Below are 16996 nucleotides of genomic sequence, written 5' to 3'. Positions count from 1 at the left end.
GAGGAGAATAGCGCTACCCCACACACAATCGTTCTAAAATCGTGTGTGTGGTATGTTTGACTCACTTGTACTATAGATGTGCACAAAGATGATTAATTTTTAGTAAGTTAAGCAATTAGGTCTCCCCAATCTCGAAAAATTAAAAATCCTTTCAAAACATCTCAAATGCATAAGTGAAAAGTGAGTTTAAGAAATGAAAAGACCATAGAAGTGGAAAGTCAAAAAAAAATTTGTATACATAGAAATAAAGATGGTCGAATGTTCTTTATATATTTGTGTTTTTCTTCTTGGTTTTCTTTCCTCTAGCGTTTTCAAGCCATCATAGCCATTACAAAAGCCTTTTATTTTATGAGAGCCATTACAAAAGCCTTTTATTTTATGAGAGCCATTACAAAAGCCTTTTATTTTATTACACTGATATATTAGCTTTTATTGCTTTTTTTTGCAAGGAGAGGAACACAACTTACAAAGGAGGATAAAGCAGCTTGTCATAATTTTTTTTGAAAAATTAGTTAAGTACCTTGAAATCATAAATATCTCTATCGTTGCAAAAGATGGCCAATTGAAAAATTCTCAAGGTAAGAGCCACTACCTTTGGTTGCTACCTCTCTCTCCCTCTCTCTCTCTCTCTCTCTCACACACACACTCATATAGCCCCTAACTTTGTATCGCTTCCGATGCACTACTAGTTTAAAAATTAGTGTATTTTTTGAAGAATTGCTCATATCTTTACCCTTAGTAAAATATTCAAAAACGGGCAATCGTGAACTTAATAGACATGCCATCACATAGTCCCTTAATTCTCCTTTCTATGCAATAACTTCTTTGTGGTGCTATAAGATTAGCCAATAATGGACATGCCTCAAACAAAGGTCAACAAATAAATACATTAAAGCCTTGCCAATAGTACACAAGTATCTTTACGGTGGGATGGTCAATATTTTATGTAAGCTAATGTTCAATTCTTGTTGGTAGCAATATTGATTTGGTGCACTTGGATCCCATCTGATGCAAAATTGAAATCCTATTTGAAGAATCATTGAATGCAACGTTACTTTGCTTATCTTCAAGTCATACTTGAGTCTATCATCTACAACAAATTACACACAACACAGCTCATCTTGATGATAGATTCAAGTCATACTTGATCTATCATCTACAACAAATTACACACAACACAGCTCATCTCGTTGTCTTTAAATTGGGTTTTTTACCTAACTTATTGCACATCCACTACCATCTACTACTAGTATCTATGCTTCCAAGCATGTTCAATATAAGATAGCTAACATCTCTCTCTCTCTCTCTCTCTCTCTCTCTCTCTCTCTCTCTCTCTCTCACACACACACACACACACTCACACACACACATATAAGAACAATTTTTTCAAAAACCAATTGGTTGTAGACATTAGCAAGGTGATCTGTACAAAAATGATTTTATATTTGACTCCTTTTTGTACAATATGATCAAAATGAAATAGCATTCTACTTATCGTATACATCATGACTACCAATTTATGTGGATGAAATAAGCCTTCATCTCCAAGATCGGACTACAGCTAAGCTAAATCTCTTCAAGCAAAGATAGAATTCTCATTTGCATCCATATAAATGAGATACAGATTTGCTAGCCTTGGATATGTTTTACAAGTGTCAAAGAACCTACTATTTGTGATCCATGTCATACTTTAAAATATATTATATAAGCTATTTTCCTAAAATAAATGAAGCTTTGAATTAAAAGAAGGTTTTTCTTTACTTATTTTTAGTAAAATTTGTGTTCCCATCGGAAGGCATCACTCCTTGAGATGTGAATGACTTTAGTTATCATTAAGCTTCCTAGTTCCTATTCAAGTATCAATGTTTCAATGTTTTGAAGAAATCATGCTTTTTTTACCCTTTTTATATCACCTAGCTACCACCGGGTTGATCTTCCTATAAAAGGCAATCCCCTTTTTTAGAGTGAATCTCTTTCATATTTCTAACGTCTTCCTTTTAATTGATCCATGAAATAGTTCTTCCAAACTATTTAGGTAATCTATGAGTGAATGATATGATAACCAAAGCTTTGTTTTTTAATCAAAGATGCAAACCAAAGTCTTGCATTAGTCAACATTCAACAATGATATATGTATCCAAGACTCAGTATAGCAATTGTACCTATAGATATGAGAACCAATCATGCAAGTATTAGTTAGCTAATCAAAATCAAGTGCTTAGCATTCCTAGAGGGAAGACAAACCATTTGAATCTAGAAGGCAACACCATAAGACAAATACAGAGTTAGCATTCATGTAAGAGGGGTAAGAATCAAACCATATTCTCTTATGGTGCATCAAAATGCTATGAGGGTGTTATATAAGGAAGCAACCAAGGCAAAAGTGGAGGTGGCAAACCCAGCAATGCATTACTGTATCAAGGCTCATATCCAATTCTAATACATCCACATATTCTTGGTACACAATCAACCAAAAAGGAGGGTACTTGCTTTGAGAAAGGAGCCAAAAGGTCAACAATCACTCAAGCCATTTTATTACATCAGATAGCTCAGTAATAATACAAAGTCGAAAAGGAATGAGAGTGCCCAAGTAAGTAGTCACACAAAGGTTTTAGAGTTGCCTCTCATAAGGGTTATTGTCTCAAACTCTTTATCAAAAAAAAAAAAAAAACTCGCAAGGCCATCTGAGGACCATCAGTTGTTTAAATCGGTATCCAAATAGACAATTAAACTTGCAAGCTAAGTCCAACAAATCAAGTTTAATTAGACGATTGCAAGCCCTCAAGACATGAAAAGCTTCCAATTCCCAAAACATCCATAGAGAAAATAAGTCAATATTACTAAAATCAAAATATTAGTGACAACAAAAATCAGAGAACAACAGCATGAAAGTAACATCAATTTAGAGATCTTAGAGTGGGACAATACTAATGTTAGGAGCAAATTCAAGTAAACTTAATCAAGCTAGCCATCTGTTGGTGATAATCTTAGTTAAGCTCAAGCAGATAATGAAACTAAGGCCAAAGCATCTAGTTATTTTCAAGGCCTTGCAACAAACAGAATAGTAAATTGTCACCATTTCAAGATTGATTCAAGTAAACACATCAAGGAGGTATAGTATCGCAACCACAACCTAGTCCTTTTAAAAAACTCATGTTATTTATACTAAAAATTGTATAAGTGCACATGAAAGTACAAAAATTATGTAATCATCACAAGCAAGTGATTACCATCCAAGTAATGCCTTGATTTATAGTAGACAATTATTTTCAAGTAAGTACATCAATCAAAAAATTCTGCTAGCCTAGTCCTTTTTAGTAAAACCATGCTTTTTTATTTATTAAAAAACAATTTTTTCAGGGTGCTTGTCAAAGACCAGAGAAGATAATATCCAATAACTAGTCAAATACGGCTTCCCGCAGCACAGTTGGGGAGCCTAACCACGTTAGATAGATCAGTTGAGCATGCCCTGGCAAGATAGATCATGTCAGAGCTCAATATTCAAATTCAATCTTACTAGAGAGGTTAATAAGCCAATATAAACAGAAATCATCAAAGGAACATATAGTTAGAATGCTTTTACGTTTCCAAGTAACCAAAGTCAGCACCATATACCCTACATATATGATCACTATCCAGATATATGTGATGTTCAAAATTCCATGAGGGTTATACAAAGAAATCCATGGCAAGAGAAGGTATTAGGACCACTCTAACATACCGTATTGGGGTTAAAATACTAGTTAAACCAAATTCTATGAGCTAAGAGAATCTAAGAGCCAACATCAACACTAGACCCAATTGTTAAATGTTATCCAAAGTGTAAGAAAAGGAAGCAAGACCATAAAGTCCTCAAGTGAAAAGCACAACTAATCTCAAATGTATATAGTCATTAGAGTCAAAATCTTCAGGCAAGCTTGGTGAACCTTGTGAGTAGGTCATATCCAAGCCTGTCGTGGTTAGGATCAAATCCAAATATGAAGCATCATCCAATAATTTTGGATAACGCCAACCAAAGTGATATCTAAACTAGTCTCAGAATCCTCGTAAGGCTTTAGCCAGTTTATGAGACAAGATCATCAAGGGATATTCATCCCAACAAGTAATGGTGAGCTCACATCCAAGGCAAAAAAATAACAGGACAGCTTGACTATTATTTCATTATAACTAGGTCAATCAGGTTCCACTATAGCTAGTATCAAAGAGCCCTAAATACTCCCAACATATGCAAAAAGTGCAACTAACCAAGATCTATCCCTGAGATTTTTTCAAAAAACGATCAGAATTTTCTTAGTGCCATAAAAAGGATCATTGTTTACATAATTCTAAAAAATGTAAAAAAACACTTTAATGTAGCATGTATTATGACCCAATGAACATCAAGGTAGTGGAACAAAACCTTTGCCCTAGGAACCAAGTAAAATAGAAATCGGAAGCTAGCATCAAGAGCAACAATCCCAGTAGTAGTCCATGCTACCATACCTAAAGATTAAAACCAAACCAATCAACCAAGAGTCAGAATCGCTTAGTAAAGCTATAGTGTTCCATGTCCGAATCATTTCTAAAAGTTAAAAACAATGTTAAAAGCACACCATAAGTCCAAGTGCTTGATAGCATTAGGAGTCAAGATAACTAGAGTGATAAATTCTGACAAGAAGCCAAATAAGACAACCAAAATATTTTATTGCAAACCCATCCCAACCATTAGGAGCACAGAGCTAGTAATCCATTGTAGCAAGTAACACTTTGTGAGGTAGTACCTTCCACTATTATCATGAGGTCAAGAAGAGAAGAAGGATAAACTTCCCATTACATAGCTATTTATTAACCCAACAATGTTTCCATTTACCCATTGACATTTTCTCAAGTAATAAGAAGCAAAATCTATAAAAAATAACAGCTTGCTTGAATCATATTGGCCAGGTCTTCTTGTTTGACTTCTAGCATAATTTGGAATAAAGTAATCATTATAGTGTCTAGATAGAGTAATTTGAGATGGGATTAATCAAGCTAGCTAGTATAAGATTTTCAATAGGTGCCTAGTGAAGGTCTTTTATCTTTCATCAACTTTATAGAGTAACCCAACTTATTAAAGAAACCAAAACAATGTTCGAAGCATCCAAATCAATAACTAAGGTTGTAAATTTGCTAGAAATAGAAAGGATGTAAATTTTACCCATGTTTTGTACTCCTTATTAATGGTTATTACAAAGTTTGTCAAAGAAAAACACTGAGAAATGTTATTTAGGTAGTAGCACAACGAATCTCATGTATGCCTTAATTCAATGTCCACTTTAGCCAAGCGTTTTGTATAAGAACCATCGAAAACCATAGCCAACAAGTATTGGCAACCATTTCTCTATCCAAATAAATCCATAATTTAGATAAACAAGAAAACACCTGTGAGGAAGATCATTCCACAATTTCTATGATGATAAGATGAGTAAAACCACCATTTCCACCATACAACAAATCAACAAGCCCAAGATCCTCAACCACACAACAACTCTTCCTTTCAAATAGTCATTTCCTTAAATATGCACATGCTCTCTTCTTGGTAGCAAAAAAAAAAAAACAAAACATGAGGCTAAGTGACGGATAACCCTCACCTTTATAAAGAGGTATATTAAGGGTCTAAATTGGGAGCCTCTTTATAATCCGGTAAGACACTATTCATGTCCAACTCCACTTCACAGTAGCAGAACTCTACAAGGCTAGGTAGGATGGAATGCAAGCAACAAAACTGTACAACTCCTAGTATGTGTATGTTTTGTGTGTGTGTGTGTGTGTGTGTGTGTGTGTGTGTGTGTGTGTGTGTGTGTGTGTAGGTTTAACAGCTTCAAGGTATTTGAACAACACTAAAAATAAGCTTTGATGGAAATATATTAAATCATTGTTATCATACCTACATGTGTATTTGGGGGAGGAGGTCTTTAAAACCAAGAGAGCAAATGCAAAGCATCCTCTTAGCCAACCCATTTGTCAAATGGATATAACAAGCAGAAGCGGGAATGGGTACCAAGGAGGTCACGCCAATCAACTGAGGTCTGCCAATCGGTTGATCATAGTGGAAGGGACTGAAGCATGTACACATCTGGTGGCCCAAAAATATGAAATTGGCAAAGGAAAGTGGAGGGGAGAGCTTATGGACCCAATATGTGCTAGGAGAAGATGAATCAAGGACAAAAAGAATTGGGGGGGGGGGGGGGGGGGGGGGGATGCAGAAAAGGTAGTCAAGTTAATGCCATTAGATCCCAAGCTACTAACCCTCAAGAAGTTAGGGGAGCATCCCGCCAATTCTTACATTTTTTGAAGGGCAAAACGATGCCAAGGGGACATCTGTTTTACCAAGCCTTGCAATGAATAAGGGATACATGCAACTGGGACCAGTAAAAAGGGTGAGTGTGACTGCAAACATAATCCAGATCATAATTTTACCTAGTACAAAAAATATAGATAATGCCCAACCTACTCCAAAAAGAGGTTATTCCTCGTAGCAGGATAACAATATTATAATGGCAAAAGTGTGTGCGCACACATGCATGTAAGGGATTTGTCTTTCTATGGAAACATTAGATTTCACTTAACCAACATTGGGATAACCCTTTAGCTTACACTCATAGTGAGAACAGTCCCTAAAGGTCAAGCATGCACCATTAAGTGCATAGTCTCACTTTCCTCATGGAACCCTATAGCCTCACGCGCATGCTACTCATTCAATAAAGACATGCTACACACTTGATAGCCAATATGCTACTTGTGGCACCCTTGCCATTACCATATGTGGTGCGTATCCATCCACTTATTGATTCCATTCTTCCACCTCTAGCCTACATAAAGCCACTATCCAAAGCTTGTAATCTCTCTCAATTTCTACAATCAATCAAACAAGCTATCATTTCTACATTGTGTATTGAGCTCTCTCTCTATTCTACCTATTATATATTGCTATGGTGAAGACACAACCATGAATGCTACAATGGTGTACACATCATCGCCCTTACAACCACTTGTAATGGGGAGTTAGATGGAATTTTTGATTGCCATTTAATGAAAACCTCTCTAATTTGATGAAAAATGCAAATTTTTCTTTGAGAAAGAAATCTCTTTTTAATTCATTGCTATGTATGGACTCCCTCTCTCTCTCTCTCTCCATATGTGTGTGTGTCCACATGCATACACATACATATATAGAGGCAAGACCCACACACATAAATGTAGATATGCATACCCACAACACACACACACACACACACACACACACACACACACACAGAATAAGGCCTTGATTTCAAACCCAATGCCACCTCTATAGATTAATCAATCACCATTGAGACCGTGATACCTTTTAATACCTTAGATTGTGGCATAAATCTTTTTGTTTGGGTTTTTTTTGGCAAACTCACAATAGTGAGTGGATGTATTGGCAAAATAGCATCAAGCCTGTGACGAGACTTGAGGGAACTCTTTATACACTATATCTAACCGGCCTCACTTAGATGTATTGGCAACATAGCCTCAAGCCTGTGACGAGCCTTGATGGAACTCTTAATACACTATAAATCTAACCGGCCTCACCAAGAGGCAAAAACCCGTCCACACACATGCTAGCTCTAACATATCAGCATAGTGTTAATGGCCCCATACCATTCATCTAGGTCCTTTCTTTTACCAATTGATACAATCAACTCCATGATTTCTTGCACGATCTCTGAGAAACTGGCAGAAGAGAGGCCATTCTCGATGGTTCTTGGCCTTCCATAATTGCTTGAAGTAGCAGAAACTAACAATTTGCATGCAAACCAGTAACACTTTTCTTTTCATCACCATCCCTCCACCAAGGAGTAGGTCATTTTTGAAGAAACCTATCTTCCAAGTCTTTTGCACCCATTTGCACGTCTTCCCATCTAGCCCACTTATAATAACCACGCACTCCTTGAAGAGGTGAATGAGGTCCTCACTAGCCATTTTGCAGCCCGACTATCAGATCCAATCCCTCTGGCGCAAAGATCTTCACTCCTGACGGCAAGGCCCCCCATAGCACTTTCCAAAGAAAGATCTTCATCGACAGAGGCCATTGAGTCCTCCAAATGTTATTTGTTACCACCGGCCATTGCTTTCCCCGTAGCTTGTTTAGGGGATAGAATCAATCAGACGAGACCATAAGATAGTGGAAGATGTTTTTGGTCTTTGGTTTGCAAAAATGTCTATTCTTGGGCCACCGCTAAGCCTTCCATTCGAACAAAAACTCGCACATTGGCATACTATAATTGTCCAGCCCATCTAATACTTTGTTGACCAGCAGTCTTTCGGTCCTGAAATTGGGTATCTAGGTGGCTGCACCTTTCTAGCTCTTGGTAGTGTTGTCCCAAAAATGGCCTAGATGACTAAGTCCTTTGTTGTTTATCTTTCTAGCTATTTCTCTCCAAAAGGGGTTAAGCTGGATGCTTCCCACTTTAGAGAGCCAAGGGGACCAATGAGTGATGGAGTTTTAGAAGTACGTTGTCACCTCTCCCCATTCTAGCGCCTCCAAAGCTCTAGCACACTTTTATACGATCTCGCATGTTGTGCCTCCCAGTCTTAAGCTGGCCCACCGAGGGGCAAGCACCTTGTCACGCACCTCTATTTTTTGCCATTGGAGATGTCAATTTTGCCTTGTCAATAAAGTCCTTTGCCATGATGGCCCATGCATGATCCTGCAAAGGGATTGTCGTGAAGAACTTGGCACACTGGGCCTCTACATGAATAGCAGGGTTGAGAATTTCGATGCCTCCTTGCTCCACTGGCCTTGCGATCGTCTCCTATTTGGCCCATTACCATGGCATGGAATCCTTGGTGTTATTTTTCCATAGGAATCTTTTCACCGGTTTCAAGAAATCCTTCCAATTGTTCCATAAATCTTTGTTCTCTCATAAGTTCAACCTTAAAAATTAAAGCAAAAATAATGATTTTTTTTTTCGAGCAATATTCCACATGCATGCACGCGCACACCGACAGTTGTAAGCTCTCTGAAACAAAGACAAGATTCTTGGAAATTGGGTGTCACCAAATGTGTAGAAATCAACTTTCCTTCTAGTAATTTGGCCCAACAAAAGTTTACGTGTCACTCTTGACACCACAGCTGTGCAAAGTATCTTCCATTTGAAGTTAATATTTTTTTTTGGAAAGGCAAAGCTAATGAAAGAGACGGTACAAATTGTCTCTTTGTTACGTGTTTACTTTGAGAGAGAGAGAGAGAGAGAGAGAGAGAGAGAGAGAATATGCTTCCTTTTGATAACGTTTTCCAAAGAATCGAGATCTGTTGAAAAATTGTGAACACCTAGATACCTCATTGTCTTAGACGTGCCTTTGCAATTTCGCTCTAGGATAAATGAAATATAAGTTAAGCTCCTAAAAAGAATGACGTTAAGGGGGCATTTGCATGCAGGAGGGATCTTCACTTTTAACTCCTTCCTGAGTGGCCAATCAAGGCTAACATGCACGATTTTTATGATACTTGACAATGACAAATGCTAGCCGTGAAGATGTGTGAGCTTCGTATAGCCAAGCATTGTATCTCCACTCGTTCAATCAATAAAAACTCAACCTTGCCCATCATAGCTTCAAAATAGCTCAACAATCAGCGCATTAAAGCATTTTGGCATTGAACTCAAACACAATCTTAACCATGTAAGAGGGGGCCCACACGAGAGGGGGTAACCCCTTATCCATTAGAATTTGTTACCCCTCTCATAACTAAAGAGAATTGGAGCTACCCCTTCCCTCTCAAATTTGGTTGCAGCCACGCGTAGAAAGTTGAACAAAAAAAAAAAAGGGAAAATTACCAAAATACCCTTCTAATTTGTGGAAATTCTTAAAATACCCCTCAAATTTCAAAAATTCCCAAAGTACCCCTATAATTTGTCATAAATTCCCAAAATTTTCCAAAATTCCCAAATTATCCCTGGTTGTGAGAGTAAATTTCTCCAAAAACAAAAAATATTGTAGCTTTTCATAAGAAGAGTGATTGTCTACCATACCGGATGCTAAAATTGAAATTTGAGTCGATTATGTAGGCTTTGGAGATGAATTGCTTCATTATTTTTAGACATATTTCGCTTTTCTTTGTGAGGTAATTGGCGACAAATTACATTTAGGCACTCAAAAACCGATCTCAATTGTCAAACAAGAATAAAGATTAGAAAATCTTGAAGAATCCAACGAAAATAGATACAAGGGTATTTTGGGAATTTTTGAAATTTGAGAGATATATTGGAAATTTCCACAAATTAGAGGGGTATTTTGGTAATTTTCCCTAAAAAAAATTTAAAATATGTAGTTTGTGAATATAGGGGGGTAGAGAGAGAGAGAGAGAGAGGCTGAGAGAGCATGTAAAGTTTATGTTCAGTACAAAAAGCTGCAAATCAAATCAACTTGTAAAGCTTATAAAATTGGAAAGAAAGGACAAAGCTGAAAAAAAAAAAAAACAAATGTTTCATTCATTTCCTTTCATCCTTTGGAGGAGAGGGAAATGAAGGCTGCACACATTGAAAAAGGTGTCAACGTCCTGGAGTTGGAAAACCTAGATGAAATTTACCTTTTACAGTGCAAAGTTGAGATTCCCAAGGGTCCAAATTAATTCTCATTGTATTGCGGTGAGCCAGAGGTGCAGTTCCTCTACCCCTCCCCCCTTTTTAAATAACTATAACACCTTTCATCTCGTGTGAGCATCACAATATATAGTTATTTTTTTCCATCTTACAAATTACCCCCTTGCGTGTGGGGGCCACCTAAACATTCTCTTCATTGGCCGATCTTCTTTCAAGTATTCTCAAAATTCTCTTTTTTTCAATCCAGCCCAAAGTTAAGCTGAGTTTCATTTACTTCACTGGCCAAACACTTGCCTACGGTTGAACCCTAGCTCAACTTTTTTGTTGTCATATTGCTTCGCCGACTTGTCTTTTCTGCCCAACGAAACCTTGCAACCCAAGCGGCCTCTTCTCGTTGTCGTTGGCTACTAAGCGACATACCTTTGTTGGTTTGTAGGTCTCGTCGATGCTAACTCCACCATGTGAATGGGTCCTAAAATGTTCTCAAACGGGCATGCTTATGCATTTGCATGTTGCCACACAATGATAAATGACAAATTGGTCTGCATAGATGGAGTAAGGCAATGTTATGGTAGGTTTATGAGGTAGATTGACCTTACAAATTTGCATGTAGCCACACAATGAAAATGGAAAACTATGGATGAAGACCATGTTAACATGGGTTTTTGAGGATTCGTGTTGGAGTGAGCTCCCCTACCACCTTGCAACATGCGAGGCCTTGGAGTAGAGAGGCTAGGAGGGGGTGCTATGGTAAGGTGGGCATGGATGGACCTTGCGTGGAGGTTGTGTTGGAGCTTTGGCATGAGCGTTTGGACAGGGAGTGCTACTTCATCATCTCTCCTCCCTTGCCAACGACCCTCTCTTTTTGCATGCTCGAGAGGACATGCCTTCTGTCTCCTCTTGGAAAGGGTAAAGGGCGTTTGATCTAGTGGTGGCTTCTAGCATGGTGATCTTTTGTGGTAGGGGTTGTCACCATGATGGCAACGAGAGTTTTTCTATGGTGGGGTGGGCTCCCCTTAATGTTGGGATAAAGGCGCTACGCTTTTGTCCGGGGCCGGACGTTCGATGTCCGAATGCCCCCCCACATGTGTACATGCCCTTATTCATTATACATATTACATATATGAATAAGGAGCACCTCACTCACCAGTTCCAAAGGTTGCTCCACCCACACCGGTCTCGTGCTTCTCCTCTTCCCTGTGCACGTGCGACCCCTTCCCGACGATAGACACAGGAGCGACGGAGCTTGGCCATGGCGGCTTGAGCATGGCAGCAGCGGATCCGAAAAGACGGCGTCGGATCGGAGCTCCTTGGTGAGCACCCGAATGAGATCGCGGATCTCGGCTTCTCTTGCGTACGCAGCCCCTCTCGAGGAGAAGGAGGGAATCTTGGAAGCTTTTGAGATCTGCAGGAACAGGGAAATTCGAGCTTGGAAAACCTTGGGAATGGTGGTGATGCTACATACACTCAACTCCAGAGCGAGTTTCGACAGCAACTGAGAGTCGATAGGCAATGGAGTTGAGAGGCAATTGGGGGGAGCTCACTGTGTGTAGGAGTGCAAGCTCATCTGGCAGCTAAGAATTGAAGAGCTGAGCAAAGTAAAAGCAAATCTTTCGCTCAGTGGTCGGGCAGCAGCAAAGGCTCGAAGCTTGAGAGCTACGAAGCTTAGCAGGAATAGAGAAGAAGGGGCAATTTCGGGGCTCAGTAGTGAGCCGAGAGCTGAGCAGCTTGGAGAATCGACAGCGTTGAAGGCTCAGCAAGCTTTTGAAATCATTGGGAAACTTGTGTGCAAAGGAGCATTGAAGCTTGAGAAAGGGGCACACAAGCACACACGCGCTGTCTGAACTCGAGCAGCCACAAAGTTAGGTAGACAAGCCATGAACAGTCAAGGAAACGTAGCAGCTCCTTGAAGGCTTGTGAGCAAGGCAGGTAGATACCGAGACCAGAGCAAGCAATTGAGAAGTCGACTTGAAGCTTGTGGGGAGTGGCAACTTGAAGCTTGTGGTTGTGGTTGCGCACACGCACTTACACGCTCAAAAGAGCTATGGGGTATCAGCCACAACAAGAGTGACCAGAGTCAGCAGTCGTGAGCTCTCGGGCAAGTGCAAAATCGGGCAGCCATTCAAAGCCTAAGAACAAGGATATGCAACTCGAGCATATAAAAGCTTGAAGAATCGAGCAGGTCACGGGGCAGGCGTTTAACCGGGTGCAGCAGGCCATTCAAACTTTTCATCAATTTGTGACAGTGTGCAGGGAATTGGAATTTGATTTTTAAAAAAAATTGAGTTTGATTTAACACACTATTGTGTGTGCAAGGAACCGATCCCACGAGTTCTCGACTACGCCCCCCTGACTCCCCGACCCCGTTTTCACACACCTTGATTCTCTCTCACCCCGGGAGAGAGCTTGATTGAAGCATTGCTGAAAGAATGAGAGCAAGCTGAGAGTGATCGAGTGAGAGACAGAGATAATGAGCGAGTGAGCAAGAGAGTGCGAGTGAGAGAACGCATAGAGAGAAGGTGCCGGCTTCGGTGATTGCAGAGTTTTTTAAAAGCTCATCATTGGCACGAGAGCTTCGGCGAGTAAGCCCGGGCACCACCCAACATTGGCTCAATTTTCTGGGCATTCTCCTCGACATCAAAGACTCCCATCCGGCGGCGGGAGGCGACCTCGACATTGATTTAGCGGCTCAGCTTTAGCATTCTTCTTGGCATTTTGCATCGGCTCGGCATCGGCTTTGAGCATTACGATTAGTCATTCGGTCATCGATTTGGACACCGATTTTGGCGGTTTTTGTCAATGTTTTGACATCTTCCTCTATGGCTCGGCATCGACCTCGAGCATTGACGGCTTGGTGGATTGGTTTCGACACCGATCAGGCGGCTATTTGGCTAGCGAACTTTCGCCCGACGACGAAGGACGGCATCGACAGACATCCCCAATTTCCCGACCTTGACACAACAGGCCACCGTTAGAGCGAGAGCGGTCCGACTCCGATGTAATCTCCACGGCGTTTCAGCTTCGACATTTTTTTAAGCTTTTGGCTTCGACGGCACATACCGACAAATACAACTTCGATGACCCATACCGAAGCAGGTTTTTCCCTTGAGCGCACTTGGCTCTTGGCAGGCGTTTTTGATCGACGTGTTTACCAACCGATGAGGTGGTGTGTGCCAGTTTTTCAATGTTTTTTCTCACAAGTTGCACAATCTTTCCAATGTGGATTATGTGGCACATGTAGTGCTCATGTACGATTCTGTGGAGTATTCCAGAGAGCTTTTGGCACGGTCTTGTGTAGTTTCATGCTATGTATGCATTCGTGGATACAGTTTGAGCTAGCTATAGCTCGGAGGTTTACAGGTGTTTTTGGACAGGTATACATCCATGGAGCCACTTAGTCAGGAGTGAGTTGTTTTGCCAGGGTCTTGGCAGTGCTATGTATGCCATTTGTGGATTTTGCTACTGAGACACTGAGTGCCTATTTTCATGCATATTTGGTGAGTTTTTGAGTTTTTTCTCAGTTATAGGAGAAACTCTACCGGATTTTTTCCAGATTCTCGCCATGGTTTATGTGTATTTGCAGTTTACTCTCTGATGGTTTAGTGGTCACGTTGACTCCCACTCTTGCAGTTATCTGCAGTTTTTTGGCTTGCGGTTTGTGTTGAGTTTTGACTCATTTTACAAAGTAAATTCTGTTCGTTTTTCCCGGTCTTCTCACCATAAAAGTTTGCAGTATTATGCCATCTTGTATAGTGGTCGATATATTCCCACTTTGACAGTGATCGAGTGTTTACTCTCACTTTGATGGGTTTTGTCAGCTTGGTGTTGTTGTAGCCACTCTCGCAGGAGTGAGGACTGTGTATGCTTGTGTGGCTACAGAATTTGCCAATCACATGTTTCACAGGTTTCTATAGACTTTTGTAGGCAGTTTCTCTTATGGGACGCATTTTGAGCTAGTTTGCTCTCTACTTCCATATATGGTTATGCGCTTTACAATCGATTGAGCAGTTTGTCCCAATTTATGCTCGTAAATAGCAGATTTTGGAGTTGTTTTATGCATATGTGAACATCGGTTTTGATGCGATTGGTCATGATTTTCATGATTGCGTAGTGATTGAGTGATCTCACTTTTGTTGCCATTTTGGCATTCACTTATGGCAACAAACATGTGTGACAACGAGAGATGGCGGTCTCGTTCTTGTCGATACATACAATGTTGGCATTGTGGTCACACAGGGCACATTAGGTGCTGTTGTTTCAGGCGTATGAGACAACAGTGGAGATCTATGCATGATGCACATGAGGTTTTGACACATGCTAGAGCAGTGGCTTCATATGCCAGTGAGACAGGATGTCAAATTTGCCTCTAGTGTTCCTCTTGATTACATGTCTTTGAGCAGTGACACTTCCCCAAGTTGGTTGCTAGATGAGGATGAAATTTTCCATGTCACACCGCATCGTGACTGGTTTAACACCTTTTCTAGTGGAAGTTTTGGTTGTCTACACTTGGCCGATGGTTCGGCGTTTGACATAGAGGGTGAAGGAGATGTTTGTTTGTCTTTGCCTAGTGGTGCGTCATACACACTACGGCATGTGCGCTACGTTCCTCAGCTGAGACAGAGCTTGATCTGAGTGAGACAATTAGCAGACTTTGGTTGTTGAATACTGCTTAGAGAGTAGTCTTTCCAGATGCATTGCGGTTCATTAGTAATTGCCGGAGGAGCCCGCAACTGCCTGGTATATCCTATGCATGTATCTGAGGTTCGAGATAGAATAATCTCGGTTTTGTTGTTGGCATGTTTTGAGAGAGAGACGAGATGTGTCTCCTTCGCAAGTGAGCTAGAGCATTTAGCTGTGGACATGCCAGTAGACTCTGTAGAGACATAGGTAGAGTGGCAGTGCTCTAGTGAGACAAAGCAGGCGTTGTTAGACTTTGTGCAGGTAGAGGTAGAGCAGGTCTTCTCCCTAGAGACACAATTAGAGATGACAGACATGGAGTTCTTTGATATGCTTATGCTAGAGGCTGATGAATTGGTGCCAGGACACATAGTTTTGCATATGGGTGACAGGGACGTAGCTTTCCCAGTGTCGGTGTTGACACATCCATACACGATGGGTAGTCTTGATGATGTAGTGATTGCAGATAGTGCAAGGGAGGCAAGTACAACCAGGTTTGCACAGATTTTGTTAGCGTTCGGGTGTCTCATGTTCGACTTGTTAGTGTGGATGCCCGATCTAGCAGTTACAGTGGGAGCATTTGCAGTAGGGTTGTCAGTCGTGCGATGGTTGACACTAGCATGATGCATAGTGGAGTTTTGTAGACCATATAGAGTTGTCTGCAGGATTTACATGCAAGCTCTAGCATGGGTATGCACGCTTGCCAGTGGGCATAGGTTGAGAGAGTCTCTCACCTAGTTTCTTGTACATACCAATAGTTCAGCTAGTAGGTCTCACTTATCGATGCATCACCTTTAAGATGGGAGTTTGTTGGGGTAAAGGCGCTACGCTTTTGCCCGGGGCCGGACGTCCGGTGTTCGGCCGGCCACCCACGTGTGTACATGCCCTTATTCATTATACATACATGAATAAGGAGCACCTCAATCACCAGTTCCTAAGGTTTCTCCACCCACATCCGTCTCGTGCTTCTCCCCTTCCCCGCATGCATTGCACCATGCACGCACGCATGCATCCATGCACACACGCACTCACACTTAATCTCAAAGTTATGGTGTTGGCTACAAATGGCTCGCTGCAATGGCCTGCTACTTTGGTTGCCCTGAGTTCACAGAGGAGGGCAAAGTTTTATTGCAAGATGATGGAGTTGCTTAATGGAGCCCCCCTTATGCGGCATCTATTCCTGGGATGTGGTGGTGTCTTTGGTACAATATGCCTCTAGTTAGTCCCCAATTAGTCTATTTAGTCTGTATGCTATCATTCTTATGTTTTCCCCTTGTGGGTAAGTCCATTGTGACTGGCAGCCAGATTAGTCCTGGTGACACCCGCTCAGGGGTCTTATTGTTGGCATGTGTATCAGATTGTGGTGGTGGTTGACTTCGATATCTTTTCAATGACATGTAATTCTTTTTAACTCCCTGGGTCATGTTGAGCAGGGAGTTTGGTTATACAAGGTTCTTGTTTTTAATTTAAGACAACTCTCTCTCTTCGAGAGAGTATTGCCCAAAAAAAGAAAAAAAGATGGGTTTGTGAGGTAGATTTGTATCGATAATTTTGACACCTCTTGCATCTGTCTTCTCTCTCTCTCTCTCTCTCTCTCTCTCTCTCTCTCTCTCTCTCTCTCTTCGGGGCATTGTAGTCTACTATTGGCTCTAGTTCTACTATGGGTGCAACTAAAAAGAAAATCCCATTACTACGAAGATTCCCCCCTCCCTGCATCCCTTATTGCCACC

Source organism: Adiantum capillus-veneris, chromosome 1 (genome assembly GCF_014529385.1).
Source record: "Adiantum capillus-veneris isolate H3 chromosome 1, ASM1452938v2, whole genome shotgun sequence".
NCBI lineage: Eukaryota > Viridiplantae > Streptophyta > Polypodiopsida > Polypodiales > Pteridaceae > Adiantum > Adiantum capillus-veneris.
The sequence above is the reverse complement of the archived record's forward strand: the minus strand, read 5'-3'. Positions refer to the sequence as shown.